The sequence below is a fragment of the Oncorhynchus mykiss genome, chromosome 2 (genome assembly GCF_057628025.1).
Source record: "Oncorhynchus mykiss isolate SJ-2025 chromosome 2, ASM5762802v1, whole genome shotgun sequence".
NCBI lineage: Eukaryota > Metazoa > Chordata > Actinopteri > Salmoniformes > Salmonidae > Oncorhynchus > Oncorhynchus mykiss.
Window position 1 is genome coordinate 22,145,195 of NC_143023.1, and position 20,838 is coordinate 22,166,032.

A 20,838-nucleotide genomic window follows, 5' to 3' on the forward strand; every position below is an offset into this window, starting at 1 on the left:
CGACTCTTCTCTTTTCTTTTTCTCCACAATGATGAACATGAATGCAGCCCTGTTCCCGAGGACCTCGCCTGTGACCTACTATGACCTCACAGGTTAAGGGTCTCAGGGACAGAGGGGCATGCTGGGAAAAGTAGTTCCACTGGGGTTTCACATTAGCAAACATGGTCTGATGGATGATACGCCTTTTTACGAAAGAAAAAAGAACCGCATAGTCGCACCGACGACAAAAAGCTATGACCTGCTCTGACATTTTAATTTCTAAGGCACCCGGCCGGCTCCCGTGTTGGGTCTGCGGCAGAAACGCAGCAAATCTGATATAATGAATATACATTCCAGACATTCTGTATAAGTACTTGTTAATGTCCATTCTCGCCAATCAGAAACAAGTATTCAACAATGCTGTGGTGTAACAGACAATATAATACATACCTTCTAGATATATACTGATTGACAGTGTGTGTATTCGTACGTAATATATTCCGTTAATATGTAATATACTCTCTTAATAACCTCGGCTCTGAATCATTTCTCTAATAGCTCTTTAGAGACGTTTGCCTCTACGGACCTCCTAGGCAGTCCACTGAGCTGTGTCAATCAGAATAAAATAGTCCCAGTCAGTATAATTCCCCTACACTTAATATACCACTATGTAACACTTGACAATCTCCAGCCTGATGGTGTGGTTCTGCTCTGCAATTTAACAACTCTGTGTTGCAGTGGCAACCAGCTACTGGCCAAGAATGGCTACATCTGCTTACGAGGACTTAAAGAGCAATTCTCCCTTTTCTCTCTTCTAACTGCTACTGGTTGAGCCACTGTCTCCCAGTCTTCACTGGCAATTACAGGTAGATGTTGCCTTTGTTAGTCTGACAGGGGTTCAAATGAAGGACATGAGCTGTGCTCTCACTCACTGGGTGAGATGGGGACACAGGACATGATGGTCGTGTAGGGTTGAGGAGGATGTGGAAGGGTGAAGAGAGAAGCCTTCGGATCCATCTTAGCAAGATGTCGCTGGATACAATTTTCCAAAATGTCCGACTCTACCTGCGGAGGGAGGGAATGAAATTACGTCATTCTAAGGGACAGTCAAACACTATGAAATAAGAACATGTTACTGTACATACACTTCTCTCAAACAGGTTTATTTGTTTGAATAACTATTTAAGTACATTACGTCCAAAATATCCTACTATAGTGCCAAGAGCAAAAGTTCTGTGAGAGAAAATTTGGCAAAGCAGTGCCACCTATTGGTAGACAGTCTGACTGACACACTGACTTAGTCTCTTACACAGGTAAATTCTCTTTGTGACAACACTTTCAAATGATGAGAAAAACACAATCAATAAACCAAGTTAAGGTTGTGTCTGTTTAGCTGTCAGAAATAAATAGATGTTGATGAATGTGAATCATGTGAAACAGGGGGAGTCTTTACAGAAAGGAAAGAAGAGCCATTTGAAGACATTTGTCACAACTTCACACACTAATGAATTATGTATTTATCTGCGGTTCACGTCCAATACACTTCAGTTGGATCTGTAAATATTGTTTTTACCGCAATACTGCAATCAAAAACTAAATTCTGCTTTAGAACACACGTATGGTGTGAACGCAGGTGCAGATATCAGCCATATGCTGATAAACCACATCAACATGTCTACCAACTCAAACGAGTTCCCAATCCCCTTTCATCATTCTAAATGGAATATCATCAACGTGTGAGAAAGATCATTTGAAACGCAGAAAAGCAGAGACAGATTGACTAAAGCAATCTGGGAATCTAGAGGAGAAACAAGACGAACACATAGAGTAGCAGCGACACAGACATATGGACAACATGTCTCCCTCAACATGTGTCCTCTGATGGTGCAGTTGTTGATTAAACACACACACAGTAACAGGCACACACGGACACGCACATACATGCATAGACACACACACAGGCACACACAGACACGCACATATATGCATATACACACAAATACAGGCACAGAGACACAAAAGGACGGTATCTTCCTCTATCAAAAGTTCCAGTACATCTTGGCGGCAGAGGCACTAAACAAAACACAAAGGTTTAAAAAACACAAAGGAATCAAACTTAGCCTTTTTCAACACTCCATCTTCATTCACCATCATTTGATGCAAATAAAAAAGAAGGCGGCAATGCCTGCATTTCCCCTCCTTTTCTCTCTCTTTGTCCCCCCCTCTCGTTCTCTGTCTTTGCTCTACGGCGGCTGGGTCTGATGGCTGACTGGCTACTGGGGCCAGACTGAAAGCCCAACGGCAGGTATGTTACAGACAACAGTATTGATTCTATTATCCTGCATGCTCTACTCTCTACCTACCTCCCCCACCGCCACCAGCACAGTCCCCTCAGCCTCTGTCTTCTCCCTCCATCAATCTGTGTCACCGGGAACACAAACACACATATACGCTAAAACACACAGACATATGAACTTATATATGTTTGCATGCATATGCGTACCCCCCCCCCCCCACAAATAAAACCCACACACACTGTCTTACACACACACACACACACACACACAGTCTGTCTTCTCACTTTCCGCCTCCCTCTTGCTCTCATGATCTCATTCCCCAGTCTCCCCTCTCTGCTCTGAGCATCCCTCCCACTTCTACATGCCTTGTCCCCAATCTCTCTCTCTCTCTCTCTCTCTCTCTCTCTCTCTCCCTCTCCCTCTCTCGTTTTTCGAATATCACGTCTCCACTTACCCACCCAGCCCCCTCTTTGCAGTCTGTGGGCTCTGTGCTGGTGTGTGTGTCTGGGAATGAGGAGAAATGTGTGTGTTAGACAGGGGGAGCTTAGAGGGTGTCAGAGAGGCTCGGAAGCAGAGGGAATGGAGGGGGAGGGTCAGAATTTTAAACAGGGTGAGAAGGGAAGGTGCACCAAGCCAAAGGAGAGCACATGAACCTGCTATCCTGATATCACCACTGCCTTCCAGGTTTTACACTAATCGTCCAACCATTAATTGCTCTACAGTACAATAAATGGCAGCTTGAATGACAGAGAAAACACCAAATAAACCGCCCAGATAGGAGGACCAAATCAATAACGGAGTAAAGCATGCAGACTACTACAGTATATCCATTATTCCCATAGAAACTAGCATTAACGGCTGGTAATAACCAAAGGCAGATGCCAGGCTCATGGCAGTCTGCTGAGATATCTGTGTTGCTCTCAGGTCCTCAGAGAGAACATCTTGTTACCTCATTTGTACATATGTGTTTATTGTATAACATAATCACAGGGCCCCTGAGGGGAATGTTTGATGTGTAAGCATCATGATTGGTCATAAAGTGCTCTAACCTTGTTACACTGTAAAGACTATCACCGATGTGCACAAGTATTTGAGGGCGCGGGAGCGTGCTTGCTTCCGTATGGGTGTGTGTGTGTGTGTGCACATGTACAGTATGCTTGCTGTGTGTGTATAGTCTTGGAGGGAGTTACTCTGAGTGCACTCTCCTTGGGCAAGATTTCTCTTTAGCCTATAAACTATGGTCTAACGATAATAGCTGTTTGTAATCTTAATTTAGCAGCCAGCAGGTGGCGGTTGAGGAGCGGAGGCATATTGACCAGGAAAACAACAGACATCAACAGACAAAGGAGATCCTATCAGACATCAAAGAGTCCTACAAGGGGAGATCATTTATCAGACAGATCCTCTGTATCATTCAACCAGGCTTTTAATACAGATCTTCACTAGAACCACTAGTCATTCTGATATAACATCAGACCAAGACCTTATTAAGCAGAGAACTCAACAACAGCCAAATAGATTATTCCACAAAACACACCAAAACCAGCACCATCATTACCAATGACAACATCATTACCAACGATGCCATCATTACCAACAACACCATCATTACCAACAACACCATCATTACCAACAACACCATCATTACCAACGACAACATCATTACCAACGACGGCATCATTACCAACGACACCATCATTACCAACGACAACATCATTACCAACGACACCATCATTACCATCAACACCATCATTACCAACAACACCATCATTACCAACAACACCATCATTACCAACGACAACATCATTACCAACGACGCCATCATTACCAACGACACCATCATTACCAACGACAACATCATTACCAACGACGCCATCATTACCAACGACGCCATCATTACCAACAACACCATCATTACCAATGACAACATCATTACCAATGACGCCATCATTACCAACGACACCATCATTACCAACGACAACATCATTACCATCATTACCATGACACCATCATTACCATCAACACCATCATTACCAACCACACCATCATTACCATCAACACCATCATTACCAACCACACCATCTACACCATCATTACCAACGACACCATCATTACCATCAACACCATCATTCCCATCAACACCATCATTACCAACAACGCCATCAACACCATCTACACCATCATTACCATCATTACCACGACACCATCATTACCATCAACGCCATCATTACCAACCACACCATCATTACCAACGACACAATCTTTACCATCTACACCATCATTACCATGACACCATCATTACCATCAACACCATCATTACCAACCATACCATCATTACCATCAACACCATCATTACCAACCACACCATCTACACCATCATTACCAACGACACCATCATTACCATCAACACCATCATTCCCATCAACACCATCATTACCAACAACGCCATCAACACCATCTACACCATCATTACCATCATTACCACGACACCATCATTACCATCAACGCCATCATTACCATCAACGCCATCATTACCAACCACACCATCATTACCAACGACACAATCTTTACCATCTACACCATCATTACCATGACACCATCATTACCATCAACACCATCATTACCAACTATACCATCATTACCATCAACACCATCATTACCAACCACACTATCTGCACCATCATTACCACGACACCATCATTACCATCAACACCATCATTACCAACGACACCATCATTACCAACCACACTATCTGCACCATCATTACCACGACACCATCATTACCATCAACACCATCATTACCAACGACACCATCATTACCAACGACACCATCATTACCAACAACACCCTCATTACTAACGGCACCATCAATACCAGACAGACAAATCCGGTGCAATCTTTTTCTGAAAGTAGGTTAGAATGAATATAAAGGGAGAACATTAATTTATAAGCTCACAGCTGCTCGCCTGACAGAGGGAGTGCCAGCATACCTTCCTGTGTCTGTTTCTGAGCCAGGCTGGAAGCTATCTCTGAGACATTTGCACTTAAAAAAGAAGAGCCACTCATGGTGCTAGGGCTTTGAGACAGAGACACAGACGCACAAAGATATGCTGTCCTAGACAGGTGCATCTGCCGGCGGCTCTGCTCTGCTCTGCACCGCATCACTCCACTGTCAGACAGCACAAAGAGTGTTCCAGAAGATGTGACGTCATTGGTCTGAGTCGGTCCATCCCCCCTTCTCAAGTCTGGGCTGTTCTAACTAGCATGTTGCACTGTATATGTTTGGATCATACAGATCATATAGATGCCTGTACAGCTGGCTGTGTGTGTGTGTGTGTGTGTGTGTGTGTGTGTGCACGTATGTACCCACTGATCCAATCAGTGATATCCAGATCTCTCTCTGCCACAATGATGGAGATACAGAGACAAAGAAATAAATGGCAGCTCCCTGTCCTCACTAAAAAAGACAGGGGATACAACATTTACAGAGACAAGAACGCAGAAGGAGAAAGAGGGAGAAAACGCAACCTTCTGCGCTCAGGCATTTGACAAAGGTGCATCTGTCTGGGACGGCAGAAGGAGAAAGGCGTTGTGTGTATGATAAAGAACAGCGCCACAACAGCGCCGATTCAGCAGAATTCTGATATATGCCCCCCTTTCGTCCCTTCCAGGAGAGGAGAGGAGCCACAACGCAATGCGGATGCCTGTTGTCTTAGCTACTATCCCAGACACACTGGGGGGACGAGAGGAGGCAGGGTGCAGGGAGGGGGAGGTTGGTTGCGTGAAGGGGGGATGCAGCAGGAGAGGAGGAGGGCTTCTTGGAGGGTAGTGAGGGGTTGGTTGTTTGCAAGCAACTGATATATTTATCTAACTGTGAATGCAAACCTCAGGAAAACGGAACACAAAGAGTACATGTTCTGGAGTGATATGAGAGACAAGAACACAGACGAGAGAGCCATAGACATGGATCATGTTACACAGAATGAATTTGGGTGCATGACACCCAGTTACATAGCTATAATGATTAGTTATTGGGATGTTATATGATATTGTTACCCTGTATGAAAGTAAAGGAGGTAGAGGAGAGACTAGAATAATGTTACCACTGTGCAGGATGGCAGGCATTAGTGAATTCTGTATTATTTCAGACGAGGGGGCAAATTCTGGGTATCATCGATCAGAACCACAGAGCCAGAGGACACAGCGCAAAGGCTGCAGAACAAGGACAGTCTAGTAACGACTGAAAATGACCGCTTGTACTAGTTTTGGCCAGTAGAATCCAGTCAAATGGCTGCAGGAAAGAGGGAATGCAGTATTGAGGTGTGTTATCGTGTGGAGTATGATACAGTATGATATTGGATCTGAAGGTTTAGTTAAGGACTTTAAGAGGCACCTATAGAGAGAGAGCTCTGGGACCGTATTTTGGCCTTCAAGGAGAGGTAGTCTACAGTAAGTGCACTGTGCAGTGTACAGTACATAGTATAACTTACTGACCCAGAGTAGTGATATGTTATAACACAGGGCTGTAGTGCCTTGATTCAGAGGGGTTGGGTTAAATGCGGAAGACACATTTCAGTTGAATGCATTCAGTTGTACAACTGACTAGGTATCCCCTTTTCCCTTAACTCCCTGGTGCCTGGACATGGAGTTCACTGATGCTGTACTGTAGGTAGTAGACACATGCTGTTAAAATAGACTGATCTAGGGGCCTCCTGTGTTTAAGGGCGCTGTACTGCAGCGCCAGCTGTGCCATCAGAGTCTCTGGGTTCGCGCCCAGGCTCTGTCGTAACCGGCCGCGACCGGGAGGTCCGTGGGGCGGCGCACAATTGGCCTAGCGTCGTCCGGGTTAAGGAGGGCTTGGTCGGTAGGGATGTCCTTGTCTCATCGCGCACCAGCGACTCCTGTGGCGGACGCATTGGTGCGGCTGGTTTCCGGGTTGGATGCGTGCTGTGTTAAGAAGCAGTGCGGCTTGGTTGGGTTGTGTATCGGAGGACGCATGACTTTCAACCTTTGTCTCTCCCGAGCCCGTACGGGAGTTGTAGCAATGAGACAAGATAGTAGCTACTACAACAATTGGATACCACGAAATTGGGGAGAAAAAGGGGTAAAATAAAAAAATAATGATAATAATAATTTAAAAAAAATAATAATAAAAAAAAAAATAGACTGATCTGAATGATACTAGTGGAAGCAAAAGAGACCAGACAGGAGGCAGCTCTTGCTGAATTGAATCCAACTCAACTCAACCTTCCGCGACAGAAAAAAAGGCTTGTGGATCACATTATGAAAAATGTTTTCCATGCAGATGTTGCAAATGTTGTCCTGTTACATTGTCTGTTCTTCAAACGTTGCAAATGTTGTCCTGTTACATTGTCTGTTCTTCAAACGTTGCAAATGTTGTCCTGTGTGACCTAAACTAGCCTCTGTGTTGTCTTGTTAGTGACCTAAACTAGCCTCTGTGTTGTCTTGTTAGTGACCTAAACTAGCCTCTCTGTGTTGTCTTGTTAGTGACCTAAACTAGCCTCTCTGTGTTGTCTTGTTAGTGACCTAAACTAGCCTCTCTGTGTTGTCTTGTTAGTGACCTAAACTAGCCTCTCTGTGTTGTCTTGTTAGTGACCTAAACTAGCCTCTCTGTGTTGTGTCATGTACTTTCTCTAACAGTCCTATACTTACCACAGTGTTGGCTTGATGGTGTGACTCCAGGGGTGCTTACTGTAGGTTGTGGTGACACCGCGGGGAAAGCTAGAAGGTTGTACAGTTATCTCCGGGCTGTTTATTATGTGAAACCATACAACCAACTACCTCACACCGCAGCACACTCTGTAGTAGCACTCCCTCTGCCACGTCTTCACCAGTCTGGTCTGTCTCTCTGTCTGTCTCTCTAGGTCTGTCGGTCTTGTCGGGCTGTCTGTCTCTCTCTGTCTCGGTCTGTCTGTCTTATCTGTCTGGTCTGTTTGTCTGTCTGCCTTATCTGTCTGTCTCGCTGTCTTGTCTTGTCTGTCCTGTCTGTCTATCTGTCTCTCTGTCTTGTCTTGTCTGTCCTGTCTGTCTTGTCTGTCTATCTGTCTCTCTGTCTTGTCTGCCTGTCTGATCTGTCTGTCTGTCTATCTGTATCTCTATATTGTCTTGTCTGTCCTGTCTGTCTTGTCTGTCTGTCTATCTGTATCTCTGTATTGTCTTGTCTGTCCTGTCTGTCTTGTCTGTCTGTCTGTCTGTCTGTCTGTCTGTCTGTCTGTCTGTCTGTCTGTCTGTCTGTCTGTCTTGTCTGTCTTGTCTGTCTTGTCTGCCTGTCTGATCTGTGGGTCTGTCTGTTTGTCTAAATGGTCAAAACAGAATCTGTCTGTTAATAGACATGTCTGGTGATGATGATAGCATACAATACATACTAGGGGAGTTTAGACATATCATTTGACAGAAAACACCAACACACACACGCACATCGTTATTATAAATGCCAGGAGAAAACTGTGCACAACTCCTACAACCAACCAGTACTGCAATAATTTCTGGGGCACTGTTGCCCTCTTGTGGCGACTGACCTTGCTTTGTCCCCTCTTTCTCTCCACTCCCTCTCAGCAGCGCTCTAACAAGCATCACGCTGGTCTCGTAACACAGTGCTACCTAACCCAGTTCACTACAGAGTGGCCTGAAATATCTATTCTGACCCCATAATGGTTTTAAATGCATTATCTCTTACTGTCAATATACACAATGTGGCTGCATATCCTCTTCTGGTAGTTATGATATAAACACATTGAAGAAATACCACAGTCAAAAACAGCTACATCATCATTTCTGTGTGCTGCTGTCACAATAGCTTTAGACAAAATTATAGTTGATCTAGTTATTGAACATTTGATACATTTTAAAGTGCTTACTTCTGCAAATCCAAAATCAGAAATGTCTTTGAGACGATTCTTGTCATTGTTCCTCTGTGTTTATCAGGAGCCTCTCCCCTGAAGGGTTTTAACCAAACGAGTTGACTCATTTAGCTAAATGGATTTCTGCTGTAAAGGTTGATTAGGGAGCACAGTGACCTGCTCTAAAATGAATGGGCCTGCAATGACAAAGTCACACTGTGTGTTTGTGCCATGATGGCCCGCCTTCCCCCAGTTTGTGAACGGTACTACCTGTGCAATTAATACTGACGCATGTCGTCAGCCTTGTGGATATAGGTTCAAATCCCTCCAGGTACCCAGCTAAAGCCATGACGTGAAGCTGTGAAATTGTAGCTATGCGACTGTAGCTCTGCAACAGATTGTTTGTGTCTCTCTCTGCCTTTGAAAAGCAGTCTGTCTGTGTTTGTGTGGCATGTGGAGTTTGGGAAGGCTACTTGCGAGGGTTATCATCCTGCCAGAAGTTGTCAGATGACATTAGCAAGAAGGAAACAAATAAAGATCAGTGACTGTGTTTTGCCCCACATATCTTTCTGCAGACCTTACCTCAAACTATAGCTAGCTATCCGTGGATGAGGCTGGTGTGTGAACGGAGAGAGCGAGATAGACACATCCAGCCTCAGAACACTCCCTCAGCCAATCAGATGATGGCAGGGTTGCCATGGCTATGCCAGCGGAACCATTCAAACGTTGCCAGGTGGAATTTTTCTCTTCTCCCTCCGTCCTCTTCCTCTTCACGCCCCTCCCCCCTTGTGGACTGTGCTCAAATTCCTAATCCCCCCTGTCTGCTTCTCTCCCCTTCTCCTTTCCACCATCACCCTCTCTCGTTCCTCTCTCCTGTCCCAAAGTGCTTGCCCCTCCCTCTCTCCACTCGGCTGACCTTTTTCTCCTCGCCCGCCCTCGTCACTCTTCGTTTCCCACCTCTTATCCTATTTGTCACCCTCTCTCTACGTACCCACCTCCTTCCTCTTCCCCTAGAAGGTTGTTGGAGCCTACATAGTATTCTGCCAGCAATGGACTCCTAAACCCTCACAGACCTATACCACACTATTACGTACAGTACTTTGTCAGTTTCCATCTCCCAATTCAACCCTTCACTTCAAAACCCTCTGATCATCATAGCTACCTTTCAGTGCATCCAGAGGATGTGTGAATGGGAGAGATATATTGTGGTGAATGCAGTAGCGAGCGCAGTCGGATGGAGAGACAGTTGATGAAGTGAAGACAGGCTACTGGGCAGTGTCTGGTCTGGAAATCAATCTCAGCTTGTACTATTTCCTTGACGTTTAATGAATGGATACATTACTGGACGAGGGTTGAAATTCAAACATCCTTGTTAGACTTTATACGGTAAATAATTAATTAATTAAAAGCCACTAATGCCACTCCTTGATTACTGCGTAAAAGACCATCAGATGGGACTAATTTAGCTATCATTTAAAAGCGCCATGGTAATGCCATGCCGTGCCGTGCAGACGGGTAGAGCTCCAATCTGCTGGAATAAGCATTTGATTTTCAAGCTGAGAGCTGCGTTGCTGTAACACACATTCATCTGCCCAACGCCAACCTTGTAAGTACGCCAACCAAAGTGGCAAAATAAGTGTTGCCATGGGAACCTCTTCCCTGGAAACCCCTGGCGGCTTGGCAATGCGCCAAACCAATGGTTGCTAGGGCACAGCTGTCAATCTCTGCCCGGGCCAGGCTGGTGTGCCAGGCGTGCCCCTGGCCCCTCCCAGTCGGGGTGCATTACATTACATGATGTGGAAATGGAATTTCTGACATTTACACAAAGTGTGCTTCAGAGGCTGGAGGTTTGTAGAGTTTTAGTGGACGAGTGGACAGCCATGGGTAACAGCATTCATACACACTACACTGCACTGTACACTACAGGCTAACATACACACTACACTACACTGCACTGTACACTACAGGCTAACATACACACTACACTACAGGCTAGTAACCTTCTCTAGGTTTCTCTACTCAAATGTGGAGTTTGAAATTTCAATCAAATGTTGTAATAGCGTCTTTGATACAAATACATTACATTTAAAAAATATTAAAAGAGGAATCTTTTGTAATTGCAGGCAGAGTATTGAGAAGAAAATAGTCATAGCACTAGTCATGGCTTTGTTGTACATGGACTATATACAGCTATGTTAAAACCATAGAATACAGGAGTCTAGTTGTTGTACATGGACTATATACAGCTATGTTAAAACTATAGAATCCAGGAGTCTTACAAGCAAACTGTAGTCACCACAGCACAATGAGTCATGAGTCATGCCAGAAACAGGGAGGTGAAGAGACCTGGTTCTCCATAAAGCAGATGGGAAAGTAGAGCTTTTCTATAGAGGCAGCAAGACAGCTGTCTGTCAGACAGAAAACAGAAGATAAAACAGATTGAGAAACAGGAGACCTAAAAGACTGATGGGTTTTAGAAGGGATGATGACGACCCAGACCCAGGGTGCAGGGAGTGAGGGATGGAATGATGGATGGAGGTAGAGAGGAGGAGAGGATATTACCTCATGGCTGTTCTGCTGAGGACCAGGAAGACAGGAGAGGGCAGTCAGGTGATGGGTCCGGTCCCCACACTGAAACACAAAGAGTCACAAGGGCTTAGAGAGAGACGTACTGTAGAGGTGCAGCACCATAGCTGCTGTGGAAAAACACAGTGTTGTTTTCCAGTCATATGATTGATGAGTGAGATATTTCTATATGAATGAGGGAGATATTTCTATTTGAATGAGGTAGATATTTCTATATGAATGAGGTAGATATTTCTATATGAATGAGGTAGATATTTCTATATGAATGAGGTAGATATTTCTATATGAATGAGGCAGATATTTCTATATGAATGAGGTAGATATTTCTATATGAATGAGGTAGATATTTCTATATTAATGAGGTAGATATTTCTATATGAATGAGGTAGATATTTCTATATGAATGAGGTAGATATTTCTATATGAATGAGGTAGATATTTCTATATGAATGAGGCAGATATTTCTATATGAATGAGGCAGATATTTCTATATGAATGAGGTAGATATTTCTATATGAATGAGGTAGATATTTCTATATGAATGAGGCAGATATTTCTATATGAATGAGGTAGATATTTCTATATTAATGAGGTAGATATTTCTATATTAATGAGGTAGATATTTCTATATGAATGAGGTAGATATTTCTATATGAATGAGGCAGATATTTCTATATGAATGAGGCAGATATTTCCAGACAACAGATTATAAGTCAACATATTATAACAGCTTCAATTTGATCCAAGTGTCAAGAAAGTAATTGCACAGCTACTTAATGTAATGCACACATTGAAATACCACTGCCAGTGTTTTGAAGTGTGACATTTTAAATGCCACTGTCAATTCTAACTGCTCAGCTTCAGAAGTTAGATAGACACATGGTTCAGTACGACACACTACAGTATACATCAGTATTATGATTGAAATGGAAATATGAAATGGGAATTTACCACTGGGAAGTAGTTTCCTCTAACTTCCTGAGCTCTGACAGGCTTTCTTTGTCTCAGCATCTGGCACGGCATATTAAACCAATATATGAGGACCAATTTTTAAACGTACACAGATTCGGGCCATGGTGATGGTGTGCACTTTTAATAGTCAATATCAATATTTTGACACCAGTATATGGGCTCAGAGCAGAGAAACGCTCCATGCCCTATTTTCTATGGGTCAGAAAAAGGTCATTGCTAATGAGGGAAATGAAAAGCAGGCAAACACAGCTGCAATTAAAATGATTAAATTACACAATCAATTATCACCATCTACAGTAAATAAACAGGCAAAATAATGAAATGAACAATCATCTATCAACGCTATACTGTGTGATCTGTACAAGGAGGTCATAAATACAGCACTATAGATAGAGTGTAAATGAATCAGAATAAACGTCACATGCAGAACTTCACTCAAATCCACATTCAGCATCTAGAGTGCCTGTCTCATTCAGTTCAAGTGCTTTCATTAATGCATTTCTACAATTTAGCCAGGTTGATTGACTTAATAACTGGGTAATTCATCACAATGCAAAATGGCAATATTTTGTACAGGCTATCCAGATTTAATTGGCCACTTGAAGATGTTTGACAATCATATGCATATACGAAAGTATCACTCAGTGAATGATATGGGTAGTTTTGGTCAAATATATAGGCATTAAAGAACAGACTTTCCATGGTATTAGAAGTATCAGAAACGTAGTGTGTTGAAATATAATCTGTCTCACACCTCCTCTCCCTCTTTGATCTTTCAGGAAAGCATCTGGACACACATCTGCACACATGTCCAATCCCTAATATCAAAATAAGCCTCACTTTACCGTCTAAACAAACACGTGTCCTTTCTTCCTCATTCTCAATAATTCGAAGACACAGATCTCGGTGTATAAGCTGAGCCTCCTGCTTGTGCTTGATAAATATAACTTCAAACGGCACAGCAGCCAAACGGTTTCAGCTGGCCGGGCCGGGAGGCTGCACAATGACTATAATAACCCCCTCCACCCCCTGGGACACACAGCCTAGTTCACTTACCCTCCTCCCTGAGAGAGAGAGAGAGAGAGAGAGAGAGAGAGGTAGGGAGGGAGAGAAAGAGAGAAAGAAAGAGAGAGCGAGCGAGCTTTCATGTCTGTGTGCACATGTGTCTTTGTCTCAGTATGCCTCCCTCCCTCCCCCTCCACAGCTCTCCATCTCCATGTCTGTGTACACAGCGGATGTATAGAGGAACCTTTTGTACCTCGGTTTTAGAGAGGAAATGCGCCCCTCTGCCCCCCTCCTTCGACTCCTCGCTCCTCGCCCCTTGCCTCTTTCCCCCTTCCATTCGCCCCTCAAATGTAATGCCTGACTGACCACAGCACCCCTTCGGGAGGTCAAAGGGCAGACAAAACAGTCTGGTGTCATGGCAACCTGACTGCCACCATCTAGAATGGTTAGGGGATGAGGGGGAGGGTCAAAGGAGCTGTCAGTCAAACCTTTTTAAATCCCGCCATAGGTTTACAAAGGTTGAGCCGAAACACACACACACACACACACTCAAACATGCCTGCATAGAGGCTTAGAGTGCACCTGCATCCCCGAAACATTGTAAAGCTTTATAAATCAGTGTCCATTCTACCAAACGTCTTATTTAATACAACTGATTTCGGAATTAGGTTGTAATGTATAACTGTAGACTTACAAGTCTGCAAAATGGTAATTACATAGGTAGTTACTCAGGTATAAAGCTTAGTGTGTTTTACACAAAAAGGTGATGAGTATTCACCACACTGCAGAAGTTAACCTTAACCCTCTTAATACGTAAAATGTATGCATGCATGGATGTAAATTGCTTTGGATAAAAGCGTCTGCTAAATGGCATATATTATGTTATACTATTAATATACAGCCGATTTCTGACTACTGGACTTTCTGACGACTCCCCTCACACTTTCCCTCAGCAATCTGTGCATATGTGTGGCTGTGTAAACACCCTATATGAACATGCTGCTTTAGCTGGACCAGTAAATGGGCAAAAAATACATCATTTTACATCAAATGCAATCAACACGATTTAACACACAAATTGACATATGGAGTGTGTGCGTGTGTCTATGTGTGCGTGTGTGTCAGACTCTCCTGTGTGAGAGGGTCTTTGTGCCTGGTTGCTCATTGCAGTGGCAGTGGGGGACTTTAGAGGGGGGAGTTTAGAGCGATAAATGGGAGGCAAATGCATTCAGATCAATAGTTAGCTGAGAAAGGGTGAAAGTGGGGTTGAGAGAAGTGAGGGAGCGAGAGGGAGGGATGGAGAGAGAGTGGAGGAGGGGAATAGAGGGCCTGATTAATCATTCCTGTATTGTTATTGACTATCTGTTAAAGGGGTGACTCAGACCCAGAATTATGTGTGTGTGTATGTGTGTGTGCATGTGCGAACAGTATGTGTGTGTGTGCGCACGTGTGCACTGTGCACAGAGTCGGAGAGTACAAAACCATCAATTACAGCCTTGAAAAGCAAGGGCTTTACCACATACATAAACAGTGTGCGGAATTTAGGGGTGAACCTTGTCTATACATTCCTGTTCTTTGGTGATTTATCCTCCTATAGTATAGTCATCTTGAACAGGCCTAGACAATGCAATAAATATCCTGAAAGACAAAATATCAAATTGCTAAATAGAGAGGTTAAGACATTACATGTTATATTTTTGGATGGTGGGCCGGACGGGAAGATCCCTGTGAAGGGTTAATGAACAGCTCCTGACGAGCCACCAGACACAACAGAGAGAAGAGAGAAGAGGGGGAAGTAGAGGAGGAGAGGAGCGGAGGGGAAGGGGAAGTGTTGTATTTCCCAGCCTGACATCTGACCCATTGTCTGGGGTCTGGGAGGTTTGGGAGGGCACGGATAGACACACTGCAGCTGAGCACGGGTCAGCCCTCGTGGAGGGAGTGCCGGGCCTACCCCTTCAAACACCCCTCCAAAACTCATCCTCTATTAAATACATGTAATCTCCTTTCTCTGTGGGTAAACACACAGATAGACAAACACACACAAATTACACACACTCCCATACACAAAAAGCTACATCTGGGACTGTGATCTTACAGCAGTTTGGCAGAAGTGAGAGTTGGGTTTTCTCAATCAGACGACCTCACATAAGATATCAATGTTTGTTGGGCCATATTTCCAATCAAATCTCTGGAAATAAATCTATTCCCATAGCTATTCTGAAAAGTAAAATGCTGACTATTTTTCACTTACCTCCAAACACACTTTTCAAATTGAATTATCTGATTGCTTCTTTGAGCCAAGTAGCCACCCAAATGGTACACGGTCAAGCCCTCATGCAATTTTAAATAGTCAAACGTGTAATTGCTATTAATATTGACCTAATTGCTTCTCAATTATGCTATCATAACACAAACGTCTGATTTGACCCAACAGCAACATTTCCTCCCAATTAATACCACTTTTACAAAAAAGCCCACAGCCGGAGGAGGGCAGCTGCATAGACGGAATGAAAAGTGCCATTCAACTTTACCTTGAACTTGAACAATGCGCCTGGTGTTTGGGGTCATTTCCTGACCTCTCCTTCTCTCTGAGGAACCTCTGAAGCATGAAGCGACCAACCACAGTCTCTCCTTTCATCTCCCAGCCCTGACCCCCACAGACACTCCTATAGCCCCCCTACCACCACAACCAACCGCCCAGACACACTCAGGAGGCTTTACATCACTATTAACAATCAATTACTACAAGGTTGGTTTGCTTTGTCACAATATTGTACAGGGGGTATCACAACAGTCTTTTAAATTGGGGATTCTGCAGCCGTGACCGGTAGTTAAAACTCAGAAACGGGCCAGCGGTCATGGAAGTCCAGCCAGTCACTATAAGACATGTCTGAACTATGGAGATATCCAGAGACACAGTAGTGAGTGCTTACATGTACTTTTTTTCCATACTGGTCCCCTGTGGGAATGGAACCCACTATCCTGGCGTTGCAAGCACCATGCTCTACCAACTGAGCAGCACTACCTCCCTGTGCTTCTGACACCATTCTTTCCCTTCCTCTCCACCCTACCTCCCCTCCTCCCTTCCTCTGCCTCTTCGCCTTCCCTCCTTTCTTCCTCCTCTCCACCCTACCTCCCCTCCTCCCTTCCTCTGCCTCTTCGCCTTCCCTCCTTTCTTCCTCCTCTCCACCCTACCTCCCCTCCTCCCTTCCTCTGCCTCTTCACCTCCCCTCCTTCTCTGTTCGTCTGGCACCAGGTCCCATAGCACCAAAGGGTGTTGCTCTGTAAATACGGCCGGCTAGCGCCACTGATGGTACTGCAGAGCAGAGCATAGCTGAGCAGAGAACAGGGGTAGACTGTGAAGGCTTGTGAGCCGTGTCAATATGGCAGCCAGACAGCCAGCCAGCAGGCCTGACTCACAGTCACGCCACACCAATGCTATACACCACGAGTTATCTGATAGACAGTATTGGCCGCTGCCTGTGTATGCTATGTTTATGGCTGTATATGTTTCCGTGTGCTATCTTGATAATGTTCTGTGTTTGCTTCACAACCAGCATCTCTGGGAGCTCCCCTCGTCTGTCAAATAGTCTTGTGAAGGACCCGAGATAGTTCTGGAATCTTTGCGTCAGCAGGAAGGTATGCTGGCATGTGATGATCAGCAATATGCATTTCAATGTTAGTGGGAGCTGAATCAGTGGTGACTGACCATGATAGTCCAGCGGGACATGTGAAGATGTCATGTAAGCTAGATGATAGGAACAGGTAGAATCTGGTGACATAGATAATGGCCCTTCCTCAGGAACCCAGCTCAAGTAATCATAGAGGACTAGAAGCACTGTAAGCAGGAGTGAGAGAGAGCTGTACTGCTAGATTTATATAACACACGCATGCGCACCAGCACACACACACACACACACACACACACACACACACACACACACACAGTCAGTCTCCCCTTCTCACTTCCTTTTCAACCCACCCCCAACACCTCGGGCCTTAGATGTCTGTGAGAGAGGGAGAAGGGGGAGAGGATTAGGATCAGAACTAGAGAAGGGAACAGAGAGAAAGAAAGAAAGAAAGAAAGAAAGAAAGAAAGAAAGAAAGAGGGAGGGAGGGAGGAAACATGGTGAGACAGAAGGATCAGGAGAGAGAGAGAGAGAGAGAGAGAGAGAGAGAGAGAGAGAGAGAGAGAGAGAGAGAGGGAGGGTGGGTGGGTGGGGGAGGAGAGAGAGAGAGAGAGAGGGAGGGAGGGTGGGTGGGTGGGTGGGGGAGGAGAGAGAGACATGGTGGAGAGGGAGAAGAGAGAGCAGAGAGAGAGAGGGGGGGCGGGTGGGGGAGGAGAGAGACAGACATGGTGGAGAGGGAGAAGAGAGAGCAGAGAGAGAGAGGGAGGGCGGGTGGGGGAGGAGAGAGACAGACATGGTGGAGAGGGAGAAGAGAGAGCAGAGAGTTTGCCGAGGTAAGAGGCAAAGCTGTGACCTACTAATTCAGAACTGAGGAATTCTCACATTCCTCCCGCCTGTACAGTTTAACCCCCACACCACCACCACTACCACCGCCTCAATCTACAGTACACACACAGGACAAAACTACACTATACAATCTTCACAAAAATGTACAGTACCACAAGAATGTAGCAATTCATATACCCATAACATTACGAGGGGTTGTCCACGAAGAGAGAGACTCCGAGAGAAGGTAATATTGTGTCCGAACAATGACAATGGTGTAATTTGAAGTGATGTGTGTAATTCAAGCTAAAACACATGTTTTAAAGGTATTAGAACATCAATTACTAAACACAATGGCATAAATACTTCAGAAGAGGTACGAAGAGATGTTAAAGAGGCTTTCTAGTTCCATAAAAATGTACATTCTGGATACATAATACCTGACTTATCATAATACCTTTTCACCTCTCTGCTACTGTATATACCCTGATATGCGTAAAGTATTTCCCAGCCTAAGTCTAAAATACCCCCCCCCACACACACACACACACACATACCTCTCACTCTTGGGTCTTTCATATGTGCTGATTTGATGCGCAAATTGATGTCGAAGCTCCTATACATCAAAATGCACTCAAATACAACTTGGACTTAAGTGCTAGTACAATACACAGTATGGACACATCAAATCCAATTGAAAAAAAATGTTGATTCCATTTTATTGACGAAAACGAGGTGTGCTACCGAGTGCTCTAAAAAAAATATGAGCTAGTAACTCAATTTACCCACGGCAACAGACACACAGAGACACTGGAGGACTGAAGCACTGTATGAAAAAAAAACACACAAATAATTCAGTATTTATGAAAAAGGCCCCAATAGGCTATATGAATCAAACCAGAACTCGCAGCTCGTCTGGTTCTGCCTTGTTTCAGTGGTCTGTGTCCTCGTCAAGCTGAAGCAGACACATAGTGACACAACTGGAACAATGATTCTGGGGGGGGGGGTTCTCTCACCCGGATCCTGAGAGTGGGAATACATCCATGATGGTCACATGCTGCTTTTTCTATCTATGCCCCAGCCAGTCAGTCAGTCAGTCAGTCATTCCCTCCATAGTGGACCCAGTAGCTTGTTGTACCTTCTGTAGCAGGCTAGTAGCCCACCCCCTCTCAGAGGCAGACAAGTACTAGCTGTATAATTGATAGTGCTGGATGAGTTACGCTTCATAAATGGAAGCACATTACTGGCCTCCTCCACTGCAGCACTGATGCTGGGACGGCTGGGAGAGCCTGAGGAACTGATGTCAAGCTAGAGCCGGTTCAAATATTTAACGGAAGGTAACTGATCTGTGGCATTCCATCATCACAGGCTGTATATCTAGCAGCACTGACTGGCCTCTCATTTTTTTCTATTGTCATATGAGGTGTGAGACCGTGGATCCACCATGTCGTCATAGTGTGATGATGTGCGATTTTGGACTAGCAAACAACACATTTTAATTTCAAAAAGGTGCTCTCTACTACAGTGTACAATGCCTTTTCATCAAGGTGAAAATACAAAACGACAAATACAGTAAACATATGATTATCCACTCTGAGAGGTTTTTACACAAACCTTAAACTATAAAGGCTTAGTTTGCTTATGTGTTGAGATGATGGTATAAACCATATAGACTATCACCTTCAGCGAGACTGGGGGAAGGAGAAGAGAGCACCGTTACGCCGTGCTTTCAGTCCACCTGATAAGACAATAGAGATCTCAGTCAGGCCTTTCAGAAAGCCAGTCAGCCAGGCCTTCTTTTCAGCCCTTCTACCCACTATTAACCAAGCCTGCAGGCCCGTAGCGGTGGGGTGTCTAGGCCTGAGCTCCATACTTAAGTCCCCAGCTTAACCTCCATTCAGACACAAAGCCCCTTAGCCATGGCTATCAGGACCACATCCATCCCCGCCGTCACCCTCCGACAACTCCCAATCGGGGTACCCTCCTCTCCGTCCCTTCACCAATTTTACACCCTGGCAGGGCGACGTCCGGGGGTGTCTTTGTGCGCCCGCGAAGAGGCCGAGGTACGGGGGCCGAGAGAACATAGCGGGTCTCCATGGAGATGTACAGGGCGGCTAAGAGCTGGGATGGAATGAGAATATAACACACACATCCATATACACACAGCACACACTCTGGCCTCTGAAATTAAGTCTGAACGGAGGGACATACCGACTTGTGTAAATCAAACAATGGAAGCAAGTGTGGAAGCCAATAGTGTGGGGATGGACAGAGAAGGCCCACAGAGATTGCTGTAAGCTAGTGTGCCATATTAGTCGATAAATAGAGAAACACATTCAGAAGAGATGTGTTTATGTACAGACTAACAGACAGATGTATTGAGGACACAAACAGACAGGAAGTAGGGGAGAACGAGGAGCGAGTTAGAGAGAGAGTGGAGATGGGGATACCCCTATAAGAGAACTACATTCACTTCACAATGTCGCCTTTTTACCAGTTAAATATTATGTCAAACACAACAAAATGACTCCAAACTGTGCAGAAAATATGCATACAATAATTGAACGAAGCTTACGACGATAAAACACTTACACACCCATACACACGAAGATTAAACAAACAAAAAAACGGAGGAAAATTAGGCCCCCCCCCTCCCCCTTCTTCCCTCCCTTTCGGCGTCACTAC

At 44.6% G+C, this 20,838-nt stretch overlaps 1 long non-coding RNA gene across 2 annotated transcripts in view; it reads right to left on the bottom strand.

Moving 5' to 3' along the window:
- The window catches only part of LOC149984909 (uncharacterized), a 30,332-nt gene that overhangs the window by 8,524 nt on the left and 970 nt on the right, over positions 1 to 20,838 (bottom strand). The window contains exons 2-3 of one of the 2 annotated variants that reach the window (XR_016485214.1): positions 11,699 to 11,767; positions 912 to 1,044 (exon numbers count right to left, since the gene is read on the bottom strand). This is a non-coding gene — a long non-coding RNA (uncharacterized LOC149984909). Of the gene's footprint in view, positions 1 to 911; positions 1,045 to 10,980; positions 11,545 to 11,698; positions 11,768 to 20,838 lie in introns of those variants that run through there. The other variant, XR_016485216.1, reaches the window with a different exon arrangement.